The following is a 26,071-nucleotide window of genomic DNA, read 5'->3' as shown; positions in this document are numbered from 1 at the left end:
TGGGAGGTAAAACTAACAAGGTAGCTCCTCCTCGCTTGCAGAGCCCGTCGCCTGATATTTGTTAATGCACAGAATTAAGGAGATTGAATCACTCAAGCGACAGCCTCCAGTTAATTCACTTAGTGGAATCACTCCGAAGAGCCTGCAGGGCAGACCGACGAGACTCTGTAAAATGTGATCACAAATTTTACGTTCCAGGATTTTGAATTTTTGGTTTGTTTAAGAAGAGACTCACGAAACGCGTATCGTTATACAAAGGCTGCAGAGGCAGCCAAAAGAGCAACCGGTTTCCAGTCGGAATTGGACTTGCGAAATGGACTCAAAGAATGGATGTTGAAATCGATATTTATAAACATTTCACGTGGCTGAAAAGGGTAAGTGTGTCTTGTGTTCGCGTGTCTTAAAGGATAAAGCGGGTTTTGTGTGTTCCGTTAAGCTTTGACTGAAGGCATTTAAACTTTGCTTGACTGTTGTGGTTGCCGAATCCACGAGTCTTCTGTTATAAGACGTGTAGAGTCCTGCTTTGTTTTCTGTAACCAATTGCAGCAGAATTTCATCAAATAAACTCCGTTATGGACATGTGACTGTTAATTTCCTTTTCAGGTTTGTTGAATAAGCCTGTGGGTGATCTGCAGTATCCTACAGCAACCTGCAGTAACCCATAATAAGTGCTTTTCATCACTAAGGATACCTGTAGACATGAGATGATTGGTAACAACCTGGTGGATAGCAATGATTATATATGTCTGTGGACACTTGGTGACCTGTGTAGGTAGACATGCCTGACGAAGGGGTCCTGTGTGGATCTTCTGTGATGTGATCATTCTTCAATAAAAGAATTTGTAATTAACTATCCGTGGTGTGCCAGCAAATATGTACATTTGATCTATGTAGGTAGATACCCCGTGGTTGGCCAGTCTTTGGACGTGGGTTGATGATCTAAAATGGACTGTACCGGATTTATGTTCCCTCAAGACAAGGTTGGCACATTTGGCCATAACAGCTGCCCGTTTTCAACTACAGTCACTTAAATTAGGAATCATGTGGTGGTCCCATCTTCTTACCGCAATATAGTATCCTCCAGTAACTCATGGCAACTGATTTTTATCATTTCCACTAGCCTAAGCTAAGGATACCTATAGACATGAGATGATTGGTGACAACCTGGTGGATAGTGATGATATATCTGTGGACACTTGGCAACCTGCGTAGGTAGACACCCCTTGGCTGATCAATCTTTGGACGGGAAGTTAAATAACAAATGGATTGCATCGGATTAAGTGCACCAGAAGAAGTTTGGCATGATTGGTGACAACCTGGTGGATAGCAGTCAGACTGAGCAATGATTATATATCTGTGGACACTTGGTGACCTGTGTAGGTGGACATGCCTGATGAAGGGGTCCTGTTGGATCCAAAACGCTGTACTATGTCTTCTGTGATGTGATTCTTCAATAAAAAATGTTTTAATGCAATGGACGATCCGTGGTGTGCTGGCAAATATGATCTATGTAGGTAGACACCCCGTGGTTGGCCAGTCTTTGGACAGGGGGGTTGATGATCTAAAATGGACTGTACTGGATTTATGTTCCCCAAGACAAGGTTGGCAGAAGGAATGATTGCTTAAATGCTTGCACATTTGGCCAGAACAACTGTGCGTTTTCAACTACAGTCATTTTAATTAGGAATCATGTGGTGGTCCCATCTTCTTACCGCAATACAGTATCCCCCAGTAACTCATGTCAACTACTTTTCATCATTTCCACTAGCCTAAGCTAAGGATACCTATAGACATAAGATGATTGGTGACAACCCGGTGGATAGCAGTTGCATTGAGCAATGATTATATATGTCTGTGGACACTTGGTGACCTGTGTAGGTGGACATGCCTGATGAAGGGGTCCTGTTGGATCCAAAACGCTGTACTATGTCTTCTGTGATGTGATCATTCTTCAATAAAAAAAATTGGATGTAATTGACGATCCGTGGTGTGCTGGCATATATGATCTATGTAGGTAGACACCCCGTGGTTGGCCAGTCTTTGGACAGGGGGGTTGATGATCTAAAATGGACTGTACTGGATTTATGTTCCCCCAAGACGAGGTTGGCAGGAGGAATGATTGCTTAAAAGCTTGCACATTTGGCCAGAACAACTGTGCATTTTCAACTACAGTCACTTTAATTAGGAATCATGTGGTGGTCCCTTCTTCTTACCACAATACAGTATCCCCCAGTAACTTATGGCAACTGCTTTTCATAATTTCCACTAGCCTAAGCTAAGGATACCTATAGACATCAGATGATTGGTAACAACCCGGTGGATAGTGATTATATATCTGTGGACACTTGGCAACCTGCGTAGGTAGACACCCCTTGGCTGATCAATCTTTGGACGGGAAGTTAAATAACAAATGGATTGCACCAGATTAAGTACACCAGAAGAAGTTTGGCAGCAGGAATGATTGCTTACAAGCATGCACATTTGGCCAAAACAACTACACGTTTTCGACTACTATCTCTTTACTAAGTTATCATGTGGTGGTCTCTGACCGCAATACGGTATCCCATAGCAACTGCTTTTCATCATTTTCACTAGCCTAAGCCAAGGATACCTATAGACATGAGATGATCGGTGACAACCTCGTAGATGGCAATCAGACTGGTGAATGCTGATATGCCTGAGGATACTTGGTGACCTATGTAGGTAGACACCTCTTGGCTGACCAGTCTTTGAACAGGGGATTGATCACCAAATGCACTGTACCGGATTAATGTTCCCCAGTTCAAGTTTGGCAGCAGGAATCATTTCTTACAAGCAGGCACATTTGGCCAAAACAACTGCGCATTTTGAACTACAATTTATTTAGGGATCATGTAGTGCAGGGGTCTCCAAACTGCTGGCCCTGGGGATGAATGCGGCCCTTTGCTTGCCTTTATCCGGCCCTTGGGGCACTATTTCATCCACTGACACCAACAATGGGGAATCATTCTTGTTGCTGAAACCACCAGTGGGGCTCTATTCATCCAACTGACACTATCAAAAGGGTACAATTCCTTCTATAGGCACCAACAATGGAGCACTAGTCCTCCCACTGACACCAATGATATGGTATGGTATACTCCCACTGGAGATTTTCTACTCCCACTGGCCCTAGTCCGGCCCTCCTAAAGTCTGAAGGACAGTAAACTGGTCCTTTGTTTGAAAAGTTTGCAGACCCCTCATGTAGTGGTTCCATTTTCTGAACACAATACAGTATCCCATAGCAACCTGCAGCAACCAATAGCAACTGATTTTCATAATTTTACTAGCCTAAGCCAAGGATACCTATAGATATGAGATGGTTGGCGGCTACCTGGTGGATAGCAGTACTGTGGAGTGAATATATGTCTGTGAACACTTGGTGACCTGTGTAAGTAGATATCTTTTGACTGACCAGTCTTTGGATAGGGCGTTCATCACCAAATGGATTGTATAGAAACAATCCCCAAGACAAGGTTAGCAGCAGGAATGATTACTTTTAAACATGCACATTTGACCAAACCAATTTGAAACCAAGACCAGTTTACTTAGGAATCGTGTGTGGGTCCCATATTCTGACTACAAGACAGTATCCCACAGCAAGCAGCAGTAACCCATAGCAACTGCTTTTCATCATTCACATTGGCCTAAACTAAGGATACATATAGGCCCAGATTCACAAAAGAGATACAACGGCGTATCTCCAGATACGCCGTTGTATCTCTGAGTTGTGCCGTTGTATCTATGCGCCTGATTCTTAGACTCAGTTACGCATAGATTTCTATTAGATCCGACCGGCGTAAGTCTCTTACGCCTTCGGATCGTAACTGCATATTTACGCTGGCCGCTAGGGGCGTGTACTCTGATTTACGCCTAGAAATATGTAAATCAGCTAGATAAGCGAATTCACGAACGTACGCTCGGCCGACGCAGTACAGATACGCCGTTTATATTAGGCTTTTCCCGGCGTAAAGTTACCCCTGCTATATGGTGGCGTACATGCGGCGTACCAATGTTAAGTATGGAAGTCGTTCCCGCGTCAAATTTTTAATATTTTACATCGTTTGCGTAAGTCGTCCGTGAATGGGGCTAAACGTAATTTACGTTCACGTCAAAACCAATACGTTCTTGCGGCGTATTTGGAGCAATGCACACTGGGATATGTCCACGGACGGCGCATGCGCCGTTCGTGAAAAACGTCAATCACGTCGGGTCATGGTTATTTTACATAAAACACGCCCCCCTGTTCCACATTTAAATTAGGCGGGCTTACACCGGCAGATTTACGCTACGCCGCCGCAACTTACGGAACAAGTGCTTTGAGAATACTGCACTTGCCCGTCTAAGTTGCGGAGGCGTAACGTAAATCAAATACGTTATGCCCGCATAAAGATACGCGATCGGATGTGAATCTGGCCCACTGGGTGGATTGAGGTGGTGGTCCCATCTACTGACCACCAGCCTCGGTTTATGGCTAGCCTCAGAGTGTCCATTATGCTTCGTACACACGGTCGGACTTGCCGGAAAAAAAAGTCAGACAGGCTTTTTTTCTCAAAGTCCGGCCGTGTGTAGCCTCCATCTTTTTTTGTCGGAAGTCTGACGGACCTAAGATAGACAACCTGTTCTCTTTCTTTCCGTCGGACTTCCGACGGACTCACAGCGGACTTTTGCACGGTCAAAAGTCCAAACGTGTGTACGAGGCATCAATGACCTAATAGTGCATCGCTGGTGACAGTCAGGCTGTGTACTCGGTAAACTTCCAAGTGATAACAAGTAGTTCTAAGCAGCTGCCTTCATCCCGAAGATGGATGATTCATGGACAAACAGCGTGTAGATGCTTCAGCCTCAACAAGCATACAGCCTTCATTGCCCCGTCTGTTTTCTGAGCTTTGTAAGATCTGGTTTCTATGGGTTCGTTAGACCACTTTATTGTCACCCTTTCGCACTACCTTCTTAGCCTTGTTTGTGTGAAACTACGAATGCCTCGTGCATATCAGCTCTGGGACACATGGGGTTAATTGCTTGAATGGGTCGCGAAGAATAGGAACAGTGGCGTATTGTGTTGTCCTTTTAAAGTTTCGCTGGCTGTTGCCTAACCTGTTTTCTGTTCAGGGAATGTTGTGCTTGACTAGAGCGTTTAGCTTTGTGGAAGGGGGTGCCTCTGGTCAAGTGGAATGTTATGTATTAAAATAAGTGTAAAGTCATGTTCACTCACCGTTCAATATTGTGTTTTAAATGACTGAACGGCAGGTGAGGACTTTCATCGTTTCATAGTGAATGACAATAAGTGGGACTGATTTCAAGCATCTGGATTTAAGAGAAGTGAAACAATTTCCCATGGTACTCAATAAAATTCCTTGCATTTATTAAAAAAAAATGCCTTACAAATGCCCCTATGTAGTGCACCCCTGTACTGAGAGCAGAGTTCAGGGGTGCGTCCTGTACATAGTGCACCCCTGAACTCTGCACTCTGTACAAAGCGCACCCCTGAACTCTGCACTCTGTACATAGAGCACCCCTGAAACTTCACTCTGTACATAGCGCACCCCTGAAACTTCACTCTGTACATAGTGCACCCCTAAAGCCTGCACTTGGTTCGTAGCGCACCCCTGAACTACACACATAATGCACTCCTGGTATTTATTACCTCGTTAAGACCCTCCCACTGTTAATGCAATTTGGCCACACCCACTGTTGATAACTATTCTTTTATTGAGAACACGTTTATTGATGGTTGTCTTTTTCTTTTATTGAAAACTAATTGGCTGTTCTAAACAGCTGAACCTAATTTGGAAATCAGCCCTACCCTACTCGTTTCTACTTTGGCTTCAGTTTAGCTTTCTTGGCAATAATGTAGCATCAGGAATAGCAGAAGTAATAGCAACAGCTTGACCTGCGGTCCCTGAGTGGTATAGTAGGAAACTGCCTTACTTTTCCAATTGTAAAGATCACTATGGAAGAGGCTTTCATGTATGCAGCTTCAATATATTGGTCATGGTTTGTTAAAGCGGAGGTCCACCCTTAAAAAAAAAATATGCCAAAGGGTTACAAAAAATATATTTTTTATACTTACCAGAAGTGGCTGTTACTAGGCAAATCTCCTAATCTGCCACTTCCTTGTCCGCGGTGTGTCTTCTTTCTTCTCCTCTTCGCACTGCCTCCTGGGAAATGTGGAGTGGTGTCTTCTGGGACCTTGTGTGTGTCCCAGAAGACATCCACCCATTCACATAGCATTGCGCGGCTTGCGCAGTAGGGAATCGGGCAGTGAAGCTGCAACGCTTCACTTCCTGATTCCCTCACCGAGGATGGCGGCAGGGCAGCCGAGACCCGAGCGATTGCACGGATTCGGCTGCCGACATCGCGAGCACCCTGGACAGGTAAGTGTCCTTATTAAAAGTCAGCAGCTACAGTGTTTGTAGCTGCTGACTTAATTTTTATTTATTTTTAAGCCGCACCTCCACTTTAAGTAACAGTGATATTCAAAGTACTCATAAATACACTTAAGGCATGCAAAGGTGGTCACTCAGTAGTCATTTTAGCATGCCTTGGGTGACAAAACTTGATCAACGAGGGCCCTTAAATAAAGCATTTGTGTGCAAATTTGTGTTCCTTGTGTGGGAACAAAAACAGTTACAATGGCTACTGCCTGCTTGTAAAAATATTAGTTTTCTCCAACAACCCAGTCCTTGTTACAGCCAGTATCTCTGCAATATGACACTTTACCCATAAAGGCTGAGACTTCTATTTCCTTAGGCTGCATTGTTCCAAAATTCTTTGGAAAAGGCTTTCAAATGCATCAAACCTGGTGCCCAGAGACTTGGAACAGGTGAATCTGAGCTACCACCTCCTGTGTAATGCCTGGTGAGCCTCAATAACACAGCACTCAGCCTGGGAAGTCTCTGCAAACCCCCATGTAATCCATGCAAAAAAGTGAGAAAAGCTGGTGCCATGGAAGTTGGCTAAAACATAATTTTATTATTGCATGTAAACAGTCAAAAAATCCAACGTGTTTCTGCCATCAGGCCTTAATCATGGCAGCCATGATTAAGGCCTGATGGCCGAAACACGTTGGCTTTTTTGACTGTTGTTCACATTCAATAATAAAACAATGTTTTAGCCAACTTCCATGGCACTAGCCTTCCTTCCTCTTTTTGCATGGTGCCCAGAGAGCTGGTCCATAGAATTGCAGAGGGTGGTACACGACTGAACAGATATATACAAACATTTATAAATAGACTGGCCTTCTTCTTGGCGTTCTGTGTTCTGTAACTAAAGTGGTGTGACATGCAGATGAATGCCTCGGCATTTTGAACACCAACAGAACCTATACGGATCAAGTGAACATAAAGGATCGGTGACCTTCAACCATACACACCTACCAGCAGCTGTTGGGTTTAGTGAAAGCCGCGAGCCGCAAATGTCTGTACAGCGCGATTGCTGGACCTGTTCGCTGTACACTGGATTAGGAGACACTTTCAGTAACACAGACTGAAATAATTCAACTCTTTCTTTACTAAACACCTACAAGTATGTCCTAATCTCCAATAATCTGCCGTGCGAAGTCAGCGACAAGTACTAACTTCTGATGCTTGAGGCTACTGTACTGAAGAATCGATTGGATTGTTTGCCGGGAAGGGTCAGCACTCCCAGCTTTTGCACAAGTAAATGTTTTTATTGCAAAGACGTGCTGGGTTTAATTATCGTTGTAAACATGTATAACCCCCCATAGCATTCAGAAGTTCTACAGCTAGCCTGTTAATGAATAACAGTGGCTGAAGGTGGCTATGCCACAAGGTGGTGCTACATGACGTATCCATTGTTTTCGTGCTGCTGCTTAATTCCAAGGAATGTCAATGTTTGACACTAAAGAACATATAAATGCACACATGGAATTTATAATGCAAAAGCATCATGACTTAAAAGTTGCCATTTATCTTATAAAATACACTAGGGCCCAGATTCACAAAGCACTTGCGCAGACGTATCTCAAGATACGCCGTCGTAAGTACAAATGTGCGCCGTCGTATCTATGCACCGACCCACAAACTAAGATACGCCAAAAAATAGGCTTCATCCGACCGACGTAACTTACCTACGCCAGCGTATCGTGGGCGCATATTTACGCTGAGCGCATTTGCCGCTTGCATTGATTTTCTATTCACATATGCAAATGAGGGAGATACGCCAATTCATGAACGTACGTCCGTCCGACGCAGGCTACGACTTGTGCGCGTAAGTCGTACGTCCGGCGTAAAGTTATTTCCCATATATGAGGCGCAACCCATGCAAACGTATGGACCAGGGAACACAAGCCGTCGTATTTTACGTCGTTTACGTTGTATGTGAATATGGCTGGGCGTAGGTTACGTTCACGCCGTAGGCAGTGATTCGACGTATCTTAGGCAGTTGGCCCATCATTTGCATGGGGTCACGCCTCATTAGCATGACTCACGCCCACTTCCTCTTACGACGACTTACGCTTAAGAAACCCAGCGCAGATTTGGCAGCACTGGCTTTGTGAATCCAGTGCTTGCCTCTCTGCGCTGCGTCGGCGTAGCGTAAAAAAGATACGCTACGCCGGCATAAATATGCGCCGATGTATGTGAATCCGGGCCTATATTACCAAAAGTATTGGGACACCTGCCTTTACATGCACACAAACTTTAATGGCATCCCAGTCTTAGTCCGTAGTGTTCAATATTGAGTTTTTTTTTTTTTCGTAATTTGAATTTTTTTTTTTTTTGCGTAAGTCGTCCGTGAATAGGGATGGACGTAATTCAGGTCTAAGTTAAAAAAAATTACGTTGTTGCAACGTCATTTAGCACAATGCACGGCGTGAAATTTAGGGACAGCACATGCGCAGTTTATTTGGCACAGGGACGCGCTGCATTTAAATGAAACACGCCCCCTACTCGCCGATTTGAATTATGCACCGAGAGATACACTACGCCGCCGTAACTTACGGCGCAAATTCTTTGTGGATTCAAAGAATTAAAAAGTAAGTTACAGCGGCGTAGCGTATCTCACATACGCTACGCCCATCTAATTGTATGTGGATCTGGCCCCTTGTTTTTTTCTAGCCATTAAATGTTAAAGTGTGAATCCAACCGATCTGATATTTGACTTTTTGTCAGAATTAGAAAAACATCATCAGCCAATGGTATGTAGTGTCTATCCGATCCTTTGTTGGTGAGATCTCTGGGAGTGTCCAGGTTTGGTTTCATGCCGTGCATCCATTATGATGATGTCCTGTCCTCCCTGTTGGATCTTTAATATGTTAATGCAGGAAGAGAGGTAGGAACACCTGTGTTGTAACAAGATGAGTGAGCTTCTGTAGTGGACAGGAACAGTCAGAAGCTACAGCTGGAAGATTGCTCTGTTGGAGTTTCTACAGTAATATATCAAAGAATGCCGTAAGTTATTGAAATTTTATACAAGTATTTTTTGAAAATGACTTTGAGTTGACTTCCCCTTTAAATCTTAGACAGTTGTTTATCCCAAGCAAGCGTAAAGCTGATATTTAGTTCCATTTTTGTTTCCTACAGCTGGAAATCTCCACTGCAGGGCTGGCCGGTCCTCTTCCTGCTGCTGAACTTCTGGCAGTGTTGGGGTTACCAGTCACAATATTCTCTCCTCCATTCACATTTTGTTACGGGCAGTATAACCAATGAAGGAACTTTCCTAGTGGAGGAGGGGGCGTGTCTCCATTGGATCATCTTTAGTGCAGCTGAGACCTGAAGCTGTTAACTCCCACATTGCCAGAAGCTCATCAGCAGGAAGAGGACAGGGCACCCAGCAGTGAAGATTCCTACAGAATCCAGCTGTCTGCTCATCGTGGGACATACTTCAGGTAAGTAATTTAACTAAAGCTGTAAAAAAAAATTTTTTTTAGCTAAACTTCAGCTTTAAAGCGGAGGTTCACCCAAATCACATTTATATCAGACCAACTTCTTTATACTTCTAACACGTACAGTCCGCAATTTTTTTTTTTTTTTTTTTTTTTTAGGCTGTACATACCTTCTAATCTATTTTTGCAATCCGGCTTCCGGGTACTTATCCCGCGGGAGTAGGCGTTTCTATGCTGAGGAGGCATGTCATCATTTGCCTGACGAAGAGGTCCTGTGCGACCTCGAAACGTTGCTGTTATGATTGCTTTTATGCATTAAAGAATTTCTGGACGTTTTTCTAAATGATCCTTGGTGTGCTAGCGAATATGTCTACATGTCATCTGGGAGGTCGCCCAGATGATTGACGTCTTTTCAGAAAAAGTTCCCCCCGGCGAATAAGGCCCCGCCCCCACATTGCGTAGGCGCGTCACGAATCACGGCGTTTCCGAAAGAAGCCGAACATGCAGAGCTGCGAGTCGGCTCTATACGGCGCCTGCGCACCGACTAGGAGCCGTGTAGAGCTGACTGCGCAGGCGCCGTATAGAGCTTATTCATGTTCGGCTTCTTTCGGAAACGCCGTGACTCGTGACGCGCCTACGCAATACAATTTTTCTATGGTTATTTTCTATGTTCGTATGGTTATTTGTTATTTTATCTTGCTTCGCTACATCATTTTTAGTAAAGATTGTAAAATGGACCTTTAGACCCCTTTCACAAGGGTGGACTGATCGGGTCTGCCTGTCAGGTTTTCAGGCGGACCCGATTGGACCATCCATTGCCCCCTATGATGCGACGGGTCAGTTGACACCCACTTCCAAACTTTCTAAACAAAGGGCCAGTTTACTGTCCTTCAGACTTTAGGGGGCCAGACTGTGGCCAGTGGAAGTAGAAAATGTCCCATCATCAGTGAAAGTAAACAATGTCCCATCTTTGGTGTCAGTGAGAGGAATTCCCCATTATTCGTGTCATTTGGTGGGAAGAATCATGCCCCATTGTTAGAGTCACTCAGAGGAACCATGCTCCATCATTAGTGTCATTGGGAGGAACTGTGCCCTGTCATTGGTGTCATTGGGAGGTACTGTGCCCCATAGTTAGTGTCATTGGGAGGAATTGTGCCCCCATTATTCGCATCATTTGGTGGGAAGAATCATGCCCCATTGTTAGAGTCACTCAGAGGAACCGTGCTCCATCATTAGTGTCATTGGGAGGAACTGTGCCCTGTCATTGGTGTCATTGGGAGGTACTGCGCCCCATAGTTAGTGTCATTGGGAGGAATTGTGCCCCCATTATTCGCGTCATTTGGTGGGAAGAATCATGCCCCATTGTTAGAGTCACTCAGAGGAACCGTGCTCCATCATTGGGAGGAACTGTGCCCCATAGTTAGTGTCATTGGGAGGAATTGTGCCCCCATTATTGGTGTCATTTGGTGAGAATAATCATGCCCCATTGTTGGAGTCACTGATAGGAACCGTGCTCCATCATTGGTGTCATTGGGAGGTACTGTGCCCCATAGTTGGTGTCTTTGGGAGGAATTGTGCCCCTTCGTTGGTGTGAGTAGGGGGAATTATACCCCAATGTTGGTGTCAGAGGATGATATATTGCCCCAGAGGCCGGTTAAAAGCAGACAAAAGGCCACATCCGGCCACAGTTTGGAGACCACTGGTCTAGTCTATCAGATGGCCAACGGGTGCAAACGGACAGGTAGTCCCTTTACATCCGACCGCCCATAGAGGAGAGCGGACTGTGTCTGTGTCCACTCTACATAAGTGGAGCAAACACGGACAAGCCATCTACTCCGCAGGGCATCAGCGGACAGATTCCCAGCTGAGCGGGCGGACTCCTGGCAGAGTCTGCCCCCTGTGAAAGGGGCCTTAGATGTAACTCAGCTGTTGATATCTGTAACCCAACTGTTCTGCTTTCTTAATAAAAATATTGCACAAGTAAGAATGACAGTAGAGATGAGCTTGTGCAACCTTTAAAGTTATCCCTGGCCGAACTCTGAACTTTTTTTAATCCAATCAGCTGGATCATTTCCATTTCACAAACCTCTTTGTTTACGTGAGATGTAGGGCAGGAATGACCCAGCCCGCAGCTCATTTAATTAAAAAAAGCGCAAGTTTCAAGTTTGGCTAGAGATGAGTTTGAAGCATGCCCAAGCTCATGGCACAATGTCATCTAGTTTCCAGGTTGGAACCTGAACCCGAGTCCAAACAAAACAAGCTCATCCCTACTTGTGGCTTGCTAAACATTGCTGCCTTGTGGGACAGGAGCCTAAGGAAATGCCTCTGTCTAGGTCAGGGGTCTTCAAACTACGGCCCTCCAGTTGTTCAGGAACTACAATTCCCATCATGCCTAGTCATGTCTGTGAATGTCAGAGTTTTACAAAGCCTCATGGGATGTATAGTTCCGCAACAGCTGGAGGGCCGTAGTTTCAGGATCCTTGGTCTAGGTAGAGTCACTGCATTGGAGATCTAGGACTGCATGTTTATGATAAAAGGTACAACTTTCTTGTAAGTCAGAATTCTGCCTTTTAACCACTTAAAGCGGAGTTCCGGCCACAATTTCACTTTTTATATATAAATACCCCTGTAATACACAAGCTTAATGTATTCTAGTAAAGTTAGTCTGTAAACTAAGGTCCGTTTTGTTAGGTTGTTACAGCATTTAGACACTTTATAAAATAGAAATTGACTGGGGCCATCTTAAGTGTGGGCATCATGAAGCCAGACTGTATGACTTCCTGGATTTCAGCCTTGCAGATCTCGCACATGCTCAGTGCTGCACAAGCAGTGTAATAGGTTTCAGATCAGGTTTCAGCACCTGTACTGTCCAAGTCACATGATTCTTCGAGACTGGGGAGTGCACAGACTCCTGGAAAGTTACACCCACTACATTCCCAGGAGTCTGTGCGGTGTAGGTTAGGAAGCTTAAGCACCTAGGTGCAGGAAGTGGGAAGATTAACTATTCTGCCTAGCAACAACACTTTGAAGTCATCTAAAAAAAAACTGTACATGATTGTTAAATGCCCAGCCGTGGGTCGCGGGCGCGCGCCCCCCGGTCCGGGCACAGCTTCCCCGTTCTTCACTGTGGCGCCGTCATCGATCATGTGTTCCCTTTTAAAGGGAACCACAATCAATGATGTCAGACCTACAGCCACACCCCCTACCGTTAGAACCACAGATGAGGTCACACTTAACCCCTTCAGCGCTCCCTTGTGGTTAACTCCCAAACTGCAATTGTCATTTTCACAGTAAACAATGCACTTTAAATGCATTTTTTGCTGTGAAAATGACAATGGTCCCAAAAATGTGTCAAAATTGTCCGAAGTGTCCGCCATAATGTCGCAGTTACGAAAAAAATCGCTGATCGCCGCCATTAGTAGTAAAAAAATAATAATTATTAAAAATGCAATAAAACTTTCCCCTATTTTGTAAACGCTATAAATTTTGCGCAAACGCTTATTGCGTTTTTTTTTACTAAAAATAGGTAGAAGAATACGTATCGGCCTAAACTGAGGAAAAAAATTTTTTTTTATATATTTTTGGGGGATATTTATTATAGCAACAAGTAAAAAATATAGAATTGTTTTCAAAATTGTCGCTCTGTTTTTGTTTATAGCGCAAAAACGAAAAACCGCAGAGGTGATCAAATACCACCAAAAGAAAGCTCTATTTGTGTGAAAAAAAGGACGCCAATTTTGTTTGGGAGGCACGTCGCACGAGCGCGCAATTGTCAGTTAAAGTGACGCAGTGCCGAATCGCAAAAAGGGGCCTGGTCCTTTACCTGCATAAAGGTCCGGGTCTTAAAGCGGGGGTTCACCCGAAAAAAATGTTTTAACATTAGATTGAGGCTAATTACGGGAAGCAGAATCGGGTGTTTTTTCTTTAAATCAATGCAGTACTTACTGTTTTAGAGATAGATGTTCTTCGCGTATGGTCTTCGGGACTGGGCGTTCCTATTTGATTGACAGCCTTCCGACGGTCGCATACAGCGCGTCATGAGTTGCCGAACGTCGGTGCGGCTCTATACGGCGCCTGCGCACCGACGTTCGGCTACTTTCGGAAACTCGTGACGTGCTGTATGCGACGGTCGGAAGCCTGTCAATCAAATAGGAACGCCCAGTCCCGCAGCCCATACCCGGAAGCGGCGGAGAACATCTATCTCTAAAACGGTAAGTACGGCATTGATTTAAAAAAAAACACAGATTCTGCTTCCTGTAATTAGCCTCAATCTAATGTTAAAAATTGATTTTTTTGGGTGAACCTCCACTTTAAGTGGTTAATCAAAGAATTCTGACTTTGAAACTCAGAATTTTTAAAACTAGATTTTAGGATAGCCCCAGGGCTCCGTAATTTCTCTATACCAGATATTAGTTCACCCAGACTTCAAATGTTATTGAAGGGTAATGGCTACGAATAGGACATGTAACAGTTTTACACAGCATCACCTAGTTTCAGTGTGTTGTCAATTATACTTCAGCTAAGGGTTATTATGTAGTAAATTAAAGTCACCTAACTCAAAGGACCCCTTCCAGTCTGCAGCGGCAGCAGCCTCCCCCCTACAACAAAGCAACATTCATCACAGTATAAAGCTCTTTCATTCTCTCCCCATATAAGGTAGGACCATCTTCAAAGGGGGCGAGCTTGAAAGGCAGAGGGGGGATTTCTTTGATTACAAGCATATGCCATATGGTCTTTGTTCCTGTAACCACATACGGATGTGTAATGTGTACTGTATCTGCAAGTGAGTTATAACCGCAGAGCTAATAGAGGCGTAAAAGTAAATGTTCCTGAAGCATTTGGAAAGGTAACTGAAGTTGGCGCAAACAACTGGCTGCTGTATTGTTTGGTGATGTTTTCCCAGATAACAAGTAATTGTGCTGCAAGTTTAACCACTTCCATACCGGGCACTTATACACCTTCCCGCCCAGACCAATTTTAAGCTTTCAGCGCTGTTGCACTTTGAATGACAATTGCCCGGTCATGCTACACTGTACCCAAACAACATTTTTATAATTTTGTACCCACAAATAGAGCTTTCTTTTGGTGGTATTTGATCACCTCTGGGATTTTTTTTTTGTGCTAAAAAAAATTAAAAAAGACCGAAAATTTTGAAAAAAATAAAGTTTTTTTTTGTTTCTGTTATAAAACATTGTAAATAAGTATGTTTTCTCCTTCACTGATGGGCACTGATGGTACTGCACTGACGGGCACTGATAAGGCGGCACTGATGGGCACCGATAAGGTGGCACTGATGTGGTGGCATTGATGGGCACTAATATGCGGCACTGATGGGCGGCACGGATGGGCACTGATAGGTGGCACGGATAGGCGGCATGGATGGGCTTGGATAGGCAGCACGGATGGGCACAGATAGGTGGCACGGATAGGCGGCACGGATGGGCACTGATAGGCGGCACGGATGGGCAATGATAGGCGGCATGGATGGGCACTGATAGGCGACATGGATGGGCACTGATAGGTGGCACGGATGGGCATAGATGGGCACTATCGTATGTGTTGTACTAATGGATGCCAATCAGTGCCAAACAATGCCTGCCAATCAGTGATGCCCATTGTGGGCACTGATTGGCATCCATTGCGGCACTGATTGGCATCCATTTTGTGTGTCCTTTTCATCCCTGGTGGTCTAGGGTGGCATACTTTTTTTTTTGCATCCCTGGTGGTCTAGTGGGCATCCCTGGTGGTCCAGTGGGCATCCTCAGGGGGGCTGTGCTGATAATCGATCAGCACAAACCCCCCCTGTCACAGGAGCAGCCGATCGGCTCTCCTCTAATCGTGTCTGACAGACGCGAGAGAGGAAAAGCTTTTTCTGTTTACATCGTGATCAGCCGTGATTGGACACGGCTGATCACGTGGTAAAGAGTCTCCGTGAGAGACTCTTTACCTTGATCGGTGTTGCGGTGTGTCAGACGATGCGCGCCCCCGGGGGCGTGCAGCGGCTCAGAATCCTGAGGACGTCATATGACGTCCAGTCAGGATTCTACAACCACTTTGCCGACGTAAATTTGTCATTGGCAGGCGGCAAGTGGTTAAAAATGACTTGCTAAGCTATTGATAGACTGGCCAGGCTTCACAAGTTTGTTTTACAATAGCAGCAAGTCCGCATTGCATGACTCCAGATCAACTTTCTTTGCAAATATTCTGCAAGTTCTGGTTCAGTTATGTTGTGCAATAGTCATCCCACCACAGGGGGTCACTGTGGCTGAATTTTCATGCTATAGACCAGTGGTCTCCAAACTGCGGCCCTGGGGCCTGCCTTTATCCGGCCCTTGGGGCACTATTCCTCTTACTGTAATGAGGCACTTTTCGTCCAACTGACACCCAACAGCGAGGCATCATTTCTCCCCCTGACACCAATAATAGGGCATTATTCCTCCCCATGATACCAACGATGGGTAGGGTGACCACATTTCCAAACTGCCATTCAGGGACACGCCCCTTCCTAAAAAAAATATAAATTTGTTATACTTTTTTTTGTGACCCCATAAATTTCACTGGTTCATCCTGGGACCTGTAGTTCTTCACTGGTTGGGGGGGGGGGGTGTCACATATTCAGCTCTGAGGGGTTCATGGTGGGACCTGTAGTCCTTCACTTTGGGGGTCACATCCCCCCGAAAAGTGAAGGGCTACAAGTCCCAGCATGAACTCCTAATATCTAAAGATGTGACCCCCCCAAATTTTAAGGACTACAACACCCAGCATGAACCCCTGATCCCATAGATTTCACAGGTTTATGCTGGGACCTGTAGTTCTTCACTATTTGGGGGGCGGGGGGTCTCACATCTTCAACTCTGGGGGGGGGGGGGTCATGCTGAGACCTGTAGTCCTTAACTTCGGGAGGTCACACCCCCCCCAAAGTAAAGGACTACCAATCCCAGCATGAACCCCAGATATCTAAAGATGTGACCCCCCCAAATTTGAAGGGTGTGATCCCATAGATTTCACAAATCTATGCTGGAACCTGTAGTTCTTCACTATTTAAGGGGGTGTCACATCTTAAGCTCTGAGGGGTTCATGCTAAGACCTGTGTCAGTTACATTCCGGGACACTGTATTGTCCCAGTGTGAATGTGCCCGGGACAGACCTGCAGAATGCGGGACTGTCCCGGGCAATCCGGGACACGTGGTCACCCTAGCGATGGGGCACTATTTCTTCCCCTCATACCAAATATGGTAATGTTTATGCCCACTGATGGCAGGAAAATTTCCACTACTACTGGCCACTTGCCGGCCCCCCTAATGCCTGAAGAACAATAAACTGGCCATTTGTTTATAAAGTTTGGAGACCCCTGCTATAGACCAGTGTTTCTCAACTCCAGTCCTCAAGGCGCCCCAACAGGTCATGTTTTCAGGATTTTCCTCAGATGAAACGGCTGTGGTAATTAAAAAGGCAGTGAAACTGATCAAATCACCTGTGCAAAATAATGGAAAGCCTTAAAACATGACCTGTTGGGGCGCCTTGAGGACTGGAGTTGAGAAACACTGCTATAGACCAGGGGTGTCAAAGTCAATTTCATTGTGGGCCGCATCAGCATTATGATTGCCCTCAAAAGGGCCAGTTGTATCTGTAAGATTAGATGTCCAGCGCATTCCCATCCCTTACATTAGAGCCACCCCACCATCAGAAGTTGAGCCCCCCACTCTCCCTTACATCACAGTGCACCCCCTTTCCTTATGCTGCTGCTGGGAAGAAGCTGGATGCATTGCTTCAAAGCAGAAAATAAGGGTCTGGAGGAGGACCAGAGGAGGGCTGGGGCTCTGCTGCAGCTGCATGAGAGGTGCGAGGGCCACATGAAATGGACTGGAGGGACAGATTTGGCCCGTGGGTCTTGTGTTTGACACCTGTGCTGTAGACTTTCAGAGCTCTTGCTGTAGACTCACCACTGCAACTTTGCTCTTGCTAGAGACTTGCCACACAGATTTGCTACAAATTGGAAAAGTGTCAACTAGAACTTGTGCTTCAAGTGCTCTGCAAAAGTACAACTTGCCAGTGAAAATGTGCACTTTGAAACAAAGTGCAAATTCACAGCTGCTAAACATTGATCACAATCCCATAATCTATGAAAACATATATACAAAAAAATGCAGCGCTGTGTGATACTGAACCTTACAAAGGCAAAGATAGTGCCATAAACAATGAAAATCAATATTGCTAAAAAATGTAACTATGAACATAATATATATATATATATAACAAGCAAGCTCGCAGTGAAAGAAATTTAGTATTATTCCTTAATATCAAGTGTCCAAACAAATAGATTTTTTTCTCCCAATTTTCATCAATCCACAGAGACAAAAGTGCAAATTGGGGTATTATACGTATTAGGGTTGTCCCGATACCACTTTTTTGAGACCGAGTACAAGTACCGATACTTTTTTTCAAGTACTCGCCGATACAGAATACCGATATTTTTTTTTTTAATGTCATGTGACAGTATTTATTATTATTTTTTACACAATTTTTATTTTTTTACTATTTTTTTTTTTTTTTTTAGAGGGGGGGGGGGGTAGTGGATTGTCAGTGTGTGTTTTTTTTCTATTATTATTATTATTATTATTATTTACATTTTATTTTTTAAATTATTCATTGCAATTTTTTTTTCTTTTTTTTAATTAGCCCTGTTGGGGGGCTTTGGTGAGATATCTCCCCTTTAAGACAGAGAAAGGGACTAGGGACACAGATTCCCCAGTCCCTTTCTCTGCAGCCTCAGCTGAAATGAATGGAGAGAAGCTCCTCTCCATTCATAAACTGAAGCATCGTCAACACAGGTTACAATGTTTCAGTTATATGAATGGACAGAGTCAGTGATCACTGACTCTGTCCATTCGTAAAAGGTAATAAAAAAGGTAATAAACGCTTATTGCGATTTTTTTTAATAAAAATATGTAGACAAATACGTATCGGCTTAAACTGAGGATTTTTATATACATATATATATATATATATATATATATATATATATATATATATATATATATATATATAAGTTTTGGGGATATTTATTATAGCAAAAAGTAAAAAATATTGCTTTTTTTTTTCAAAATTGGCACTCTATTTTTTTTATAGCGCAAAAAATAAAAAACGCAGAGGTGATCAAATACCACCAAAAGAAAGCTCTATTTGTGGAAAAAAAGGCAGTCAATTTTGTTTGGGAGCCACGTCGCACAACCGCGCAATTGTCAGTTAAAGCGACGCAGTGCCGAATCGCAAAACCTGGCCTGGGCTTTTAGCTGCATTTTGGTCCGGGGCTTAAGTGGTTAAGGAAGTACGCTCCCATCCCACCAGAATTGATTACTAAGTGAGAGAGAGAGAGAGAGATTTGTAAAGCGCAACACATGCGAACTGAATCGCCTCTGGGCGCTGTATCCATTTCATGGGTAAGGAACCCCTTGACCTCAGAAGAGATGGGTTTTAATCTTTCTCCTGAAGGCCAAGTGGTCCGGCACCAGTCGGATGGTGGTTGGTAGTGCATTCCACAGCCGAGGTCCCTGGACTGCAAATCTTCGTTCTCCTTTGGACTTGTATCTGGCCTTGGGTATCTGGAGGAGGTTTTGATTGGTGGATCGCAGAATGCGATTGGGGTTATGGGCTTGCCTGGACTATGTTGGCGTTTGGTTCCAATTCAGCCAGGTCTCCTCCTGTTTCAGACCTCAAACATAGCCAGGATGTTGCACAATCCTACCAACATTATTACTTCCCACATCAATATACTTTATGTCTATAAATTAGTCAGCATGATTGTGTTTTTAGTCCGGATTCTTGAGAGCAAATATGCCCAGAGTCATACCATGACCATTGCCCGATACAGGTGTTTTCAGCTGGATTGTGCCATGATATTATGTCTAGGGTGTCTCCAACATTGGTTAAATGAGTGTATCTGACTGCCTTCTTCTTAGCCTATACAGGAATGCCGCGTACACACGATCGGAAATTCCAACAAGAAAAGTCCGATGTGAGCTTTTGGTCGGAAATTCAGACCGTGTCTATGCTCCATCGGACTTTTCCTGTCGGAATTTCCGCCAACAAAAATTTGAGAGCTGCTTCTCAAATTTTCCGATCGTCTGTAGCAATTCCGACGTGCAAAATTCCGACGCATGCTTCGAACCAACTCTACGCATGCTCAGAAGCTTCATTTTCTTCAGCTCGTCGTAGTGTTGTACGTCACCACGTTCTTGGCGGTCGAAAGTTCAGAGAACTTTTGTGTGACCGTGTGTATGCAAGCCAAGCTTGAGCGGAATTCCGTCGGAAAAACCATCCAACATTTTTCAGACGGAAAATCCGATCGTGTGTACGCGGCATAAGACTTATACAATCCCAGCATTCCTGTTTGTAGCTGAAGCTGAGCCAGAGGACATAAACCTGAGATGGTAGATCATTCTGGCACATTCAACTGTTTTATAAATCAAGCCTTACAATAAATCCATTCATACATGAAAACAAACACTTGTTGGGTAAACAGTGTTGTAAAATGCATTCAATGCCGGTGTCAACGTTGCATTCACCGGATTCCATTGTTGGTTCCTCCCGGTCTCTGCAGATAACATTCAGTTTCCAGTTTTTTATGGGCAATGACCATCTACAGTATTGGGAAGTCACCTGTAAAGCTTTGTACATTATATCTTCTCATTATCTGATTTACTCAGTCTCTTTACCTTTATCACACACAAGAAGCTGTCAGATGTTATCCCTAAATGGATACAATTAGCTGTCAAGGAAGACTTAAAGCGGGGGTTCACCCTTAGAGGGCACTTTTCCCCCTTAGATTCCTGCTCGTTTTTACTAGGGGAATCGGCTATTTGTTTTAAAATATGTGCAGTACTTACCCGTTTACGAGATGCATCCTCTCCGTCGCTTCCGGGTATGGGCTTCGGGAATGGGCGTTCCTTCTTGAGTGACAGTCTTCCGAGAGGCTTCCGACGGTCGCATCCATCGCGTCACGATTTTCCGAAAGAAGCCGAACGTCGGTGCGCAGGCGCAGTATAGAGCCGCACCGACGTTCGGCTTCTTTCGGCTACGAGTGACGCGACGGATGCGACCGTCGGAAGCCTCTCGGAAGGCTGTCACTCAAGAAGGAACGCCCGCTCCCGAAGACCCATACCCGGAAGCGACGGAAGAAGATGCAGCTCGAAAACGGGTAAGTACGGCTCATATTTTAATACAAATAGCCGATTCCCCTAGACCGAACGAGCAGGAAGCTAAGGGGATAAAAATTTTTTTTTTACAAATGGGTGAACTCCCGCTTTAAAGGGGTTGTAAAGGTAAAAAAAAAAAAAATCCCTAAATAGCTTCCTTTACCTTAGTGCAGTCCTCCTTCACTTACCTCATCCTTCCATTTTGCTTTTAAATGTCCTTATTTCTTCTGAGAAATCCTCACTTCCTGTTCTTCTGTCTGTAACTCCACACAGCAATGCGAGGCTTTCTCCCTGGGGTGGAGAAAGCCTCTTGAGGGGGCGAGCAGGAGTGTCAGGATGCCCACTAACACACAGCTCCTTTCTCTATCTGCAAAGTAGAAAGTGTCCTGAGTGACCCTCCTGCTCGCTCCCTCAAGAGGCTTTCTCCACACCAGGGAGAAAGCCTTGCATTACTGTGTGGAGTTACAGACAGAAGAACAGGAAGTGAGGATTTCTCAGAAGAAATAAGGACATTTAAAAGCAAAATGGAAGGATGAGGTAAGTGAAGGAGGACTGCACTAAGGTCAAGGAAGCTATTTTGGGAAGAAAAAATTGTACCTTTACAACCCCTTTAAAAAATATACAGTGGAACCTCGGATTGCAAGTAACTTGGTTAACGAGTGTTTCGCAATAGGAGCACTGTATTTTTAAAAATCCTAAAATCGCAAAACGAGCATTATTCAGGCCAAAGCGGTGTGCAGTACCGCGTTTGGCCTAAGGTGGGGGGGGGGGCAGGAGCCGTAAAAAGTCAGCCGGGAAAACCGAGGGGAAAGCCGAGAACCTGGCAGGAAAACTGCCATGAGAGCTTTGGCCGGGAATCCCGGGCTGTGTGTATGCGCCTTCAGAACTGCCTCGCAGTAAATCGTATTAGTAAATCTGGCGGAAAAAAAAAAAAAACGCCGGGAATCCCGACGGGAAAATAGAGAGCAGCCCTGTACACACGCTCGGTTTTCCCAGCGGTAAAAAATCAGCTGGGAAAAGCGAGATCCCGGTAGGAAAACTGCCATGAGAGCTTTGGCCGGGAATCCCGGGCTGTGTGTATGCTCCATCAGAACTGCCTCGCAGTGTTTCTCATAGGAAAGTATTAGTAAATCTGGCGGGAAAAAAAACGCCGGGAATCCTGAAGGGAAAATAGAAAGCAAGTTCTCTATTTTCCCCGCCGGGATTCCTGGCTGTTTTCCTGTCGAGGAAGCATACACACATCCGGTTTTCCCGGCCAAAAGCTCTCTTGGCAGTTTTCCTGGCAGGAAAACCGGTCGCTTAATGCCGCGTACACACGATCATTTTTCAGCATGAAAAAAACGTTGTTTTTCAGCATGTCCAAAAAACAACGTTTTCCCAACTTCATCGTTAAAACGACATTGCCCACACACCATCGTTTTTAAACAATGCTCTAGCAAAGCGCGGTGACGTACAACACGTACGACGGCACTATAAAGGGGAAGTTCCATGCGGATGACGCGCCACCCTTGGGGCTGCTTTAGCTGATTTCCTGTTAGTAAAAGACGATTTGCGCTTTTCTGTCTGTTACAGCGTGATGAATGTGCTTACTCCATTATGAACGGTAGTTTTACCAGAACGAGCGCTCCCGTCTCATAACTTGCTTCTGAGCATGCGCAGGTTTTTTACGTCGTTTTAGCCCACACACGGTCATTTTTTATAACCCGAAAAACGACATTGTTTAAAACTACGTTAAAAAATGCAGCATGTTCGGAAAAAAAATGCGAAGCCCACACACGATCATTTTAACCAGTTCCCGACCTCCTCATGTACATTTACGTCGGCAGAATGGTACGGACAGGCACATCCACGTACCTGTACGTCCCTGCCTAGACGTGGGTGGGGGGTCCGATCGGGCCCCCCCTGGTACATGCGGAGGTCGGGTCCGCTCGGGGAGCGATCCGGGACGGCGGCGCGGCTATTTGTTTATAGCCGCTCTGTCGCGATCGCTCCCCGGAGCTGAAGAACGGGGAGAGCCGTATGTAAACACGGCTTCCCCGTGCTTCACTGTGGCGGCGCATCGATCGAGTGATCCCTTATATAGGGAAGACTCGATCGATGGTGTCAGTCCTACAGCCACACCCCCCTATACTAGTAAACACACACTAGGTGATCCCTAAATGCCCCCTGTGGTTAACTCCCAAACTGCAACTGTCATTTTCACAATAAAGAATGCAATTTAAATGCATTTTTTGCTGTGAAAATGACAATGGTCCCAAAAATGTGTCAAAATTGTCCGAAGTGTCCGGCATAATGTCGCAGTCACGAAAAAAATCGCTGATCGACGCCATTACTTGTAAAAAAAATAAAAATGCAAAAAAACTATCCCCTATTTTGTAAACGCTCTAAATTTTGCGCAAACCAACTGATAAAGGATTATTGCGATTTTTTTTACCAAAAATAGGTAGAAGAATACGTATCGGCCTAAACTGAGGAAAAAAAAATTTTTTATATATGTTTTTGGGGGATATTTATTATGGCAAAAAGTAAAAAATATTGCATTTTTTTTAAAATTGTCGCTCTATTTTTGTTTATAGCGCAAAAAATAAACACCGCAGAGGTGATCAAATACCACCAAAAGAAAGCTCTATTTGTGGGGAAAAAAGGACGCCAATTTTGTTTGGGAGCCACGTCGCACGACCGCGCAATTGTCTGTTAAAGCGACGCAGTCCCGAACTGTAAAAACCCCTTGGGTCTTTAGCCAGCATATTGGTCCGGGGCTTAAGTGGTTAAATGACGTTTTTTAAAAACGTTTTTTTCATGCTGAAAAATTATCGTGTGTACGCGGCATAAGAGCCAAACAAATGGCCTTTTTTCAGATAGAGGTCAGCATTGGCAACCCAGATTTCGAATGCCACAGGGCAGCTGAATAATCAGTTGCATTGATGGATAGCCTGGTGATTTCTGAGGCATCTTCGGGATCTTCAGCCTCAGTGGTTGTCCTAACAATCTCATTATAAATCAACTGTTGTTGAGTTTGAAGACGCAAGGTCCCTAACTGCTGGAAGGCAATAAAAGAAAAACACGTCGGTGGTTAGCCGCCAGCAATTCAATGCATGACAGTCTTGTTATGTAGACATGCAAGAAATGCAACCGTGGCACAGCGACACATGCCACCCAGCCGCAGTTTGCCATCCACTGGACCGCGCACCTTCTTATCGCTTTTGATAAGCAATGCTGAGGGCTATTCGTAGAATGTGGAACCGACATGATTCTACAGCATGTGTCATGGGAAAATCCGTCTTCAATATCGGAACTGACCCGAGGAATGTCTTCCAGCAATGTGAAAATATTAGTCAAGCACATTTTTGCTGTTTCCAAAAATAGAGCTTCCTCCCGTGATATTGTACCGAATGTTTATGTTGAAAACTTTCCAAAATGTCTGAACAACCGAGATCATTTTCCACATAGAACATCGACTTTTGTTTTGCATGGTATGAAGGAGAGGGGCTTCTGTATGAAGATTAAAGTGAAACTCCAGCAAAGCAGCTGGAATACAAATGTGTTTATTGCATTGACAACCGGAAGTCTTGTCTTATGCCGCGGACACGCGATCGGAAACCCCCACAAGAACACCGCGGATTGTTTCTGACGGAATGTTGGCTCACACTTGTGTATGCAACACACGGTCACGCAAATCTTGGCGGAAATTTCGACCGTCAAGAACGCGCTGATGTACAAGACGTACGACGTGTTCTGCTCTTCTGAGCATGCGTGTTTTTTTTTTGCGCGTTGGAATTGCATACAAACGAGTGGAATTTCTGAAAAATAGAGAACCCGCTCTCAATCTTTTGTTGGCGGAAATCCGACAGCAAAAGTCTGATGGAGCCTACACACGGTCAGAATTTTCGTCCAAAGGCTCACATCAGACTTTTCTTGTCGTAAGTTCCGATCGTGTGTACGCAGCATAAGTTTCTGTCAGTAAATTTTCTAATTAAGTAATTTTTCTCCTTCACTGATGTGCGCTGATGAGGCTGCACTGATGGCCACTGATAGACTGCAGTGATGGGCACTGATAGACTGCACTGATTAGGTGGCACTGATGAGAAGGCACTAATATGCCACACTGATAAGCACTGATAGTTGGCACTGATGGGCACTGATAGGTGGCACTGGTGGGCACTGATGGACATTGGTGTCACTGCTGAGCACTGATTGTTGGCACTGCTCGACACCGATTGGTGGCACTGATGGGCACTGATTGTTGGCACTGCTTGGCACTGATTGTCACTGATTGTTGGCACTGATTGTTGGCACTGCTCAGCACTGATTGGTGGCACTGATGGGCACTGATTTTTGGCACTGATTGGTGGCACTACTCAGCACTCATTGGTGACACTGCTGGGCACTGATTGTTGGCCTTGATGGGCACTGATTGTTGGCACTTATTGGTGGCACTGATGGGCACTGATTGCTGGCACTGCTTGGCACTGATTGTTGGCACTGATGTGATGGGCACTGATTGTTGGCACTGCTCGGCACTGATTGCTGGCACTGCTTGGCACTGATTGCTGGCACTGCTCGGCACTGATTGGTGGCACTGCTCGGCACTGATTGCTGGCACTGCTCGGCACTGATTGCTGGCACTGCTCGGCACTGATTGGTGGCACTGCTCGGCACTGATTGGTGGCACTGATGGGCACTAATTGGTGGCACTGATGGGCACTAATTGGTGGCACTGATTGTTGGCACTGATTGGTGGCACTGACGGGGACTGATTGCTTGCACTGATGGGCACTGATTGGTGGCACTGATGGGGCTACATTGATAATTACTTCTACTCACTCTGCTGCGAGGAGATGCTGCTGATTGGCTCTCCTCTCCTCACACTGACAGAGTGTGAAGCGAGGAGAGACGAAAAAAATGTCACTTCTGTGTTTACATGTGATTGGCTGTTATTGGACACAGACGATTTTAAAGGGAATGTCTGCATTCCTTTGGTTGATTCATCCATCAGTTTTATTTTTCTGGC

The 26,071-nt window shown here is 44.9% G+C and overlaps 1 protein-coding gene across 1 annotated transcript in view; it reads left to right on the top strand.

Moving 5' to 3' along the window:
• The window catches only part of PPFIBP2 (PPFIA binding protein 2), a 210,398-nt gene that overhangs the window by 63,658 nt on the left and 120,669 nt on the right, over positions 1–26,071 (top strand).

This window comes from Rana temporaria, chromosome 11 (genome assembly GCF_905171775.1).
Source record: "Rana temporaria chromosome 11, aRanTem1.1, whole genome shotgun sequence".
NCBI lineage: Eukaryota > Metazoa > Chordata > Amphibia > Anura > Ranidae > Rana > Rana temporaria.
The sequence above is the reverse complement of the archived record's forward strand: the minus strand, read 5'-3'. Positions and strand labels throughout refer to the sequence as shown.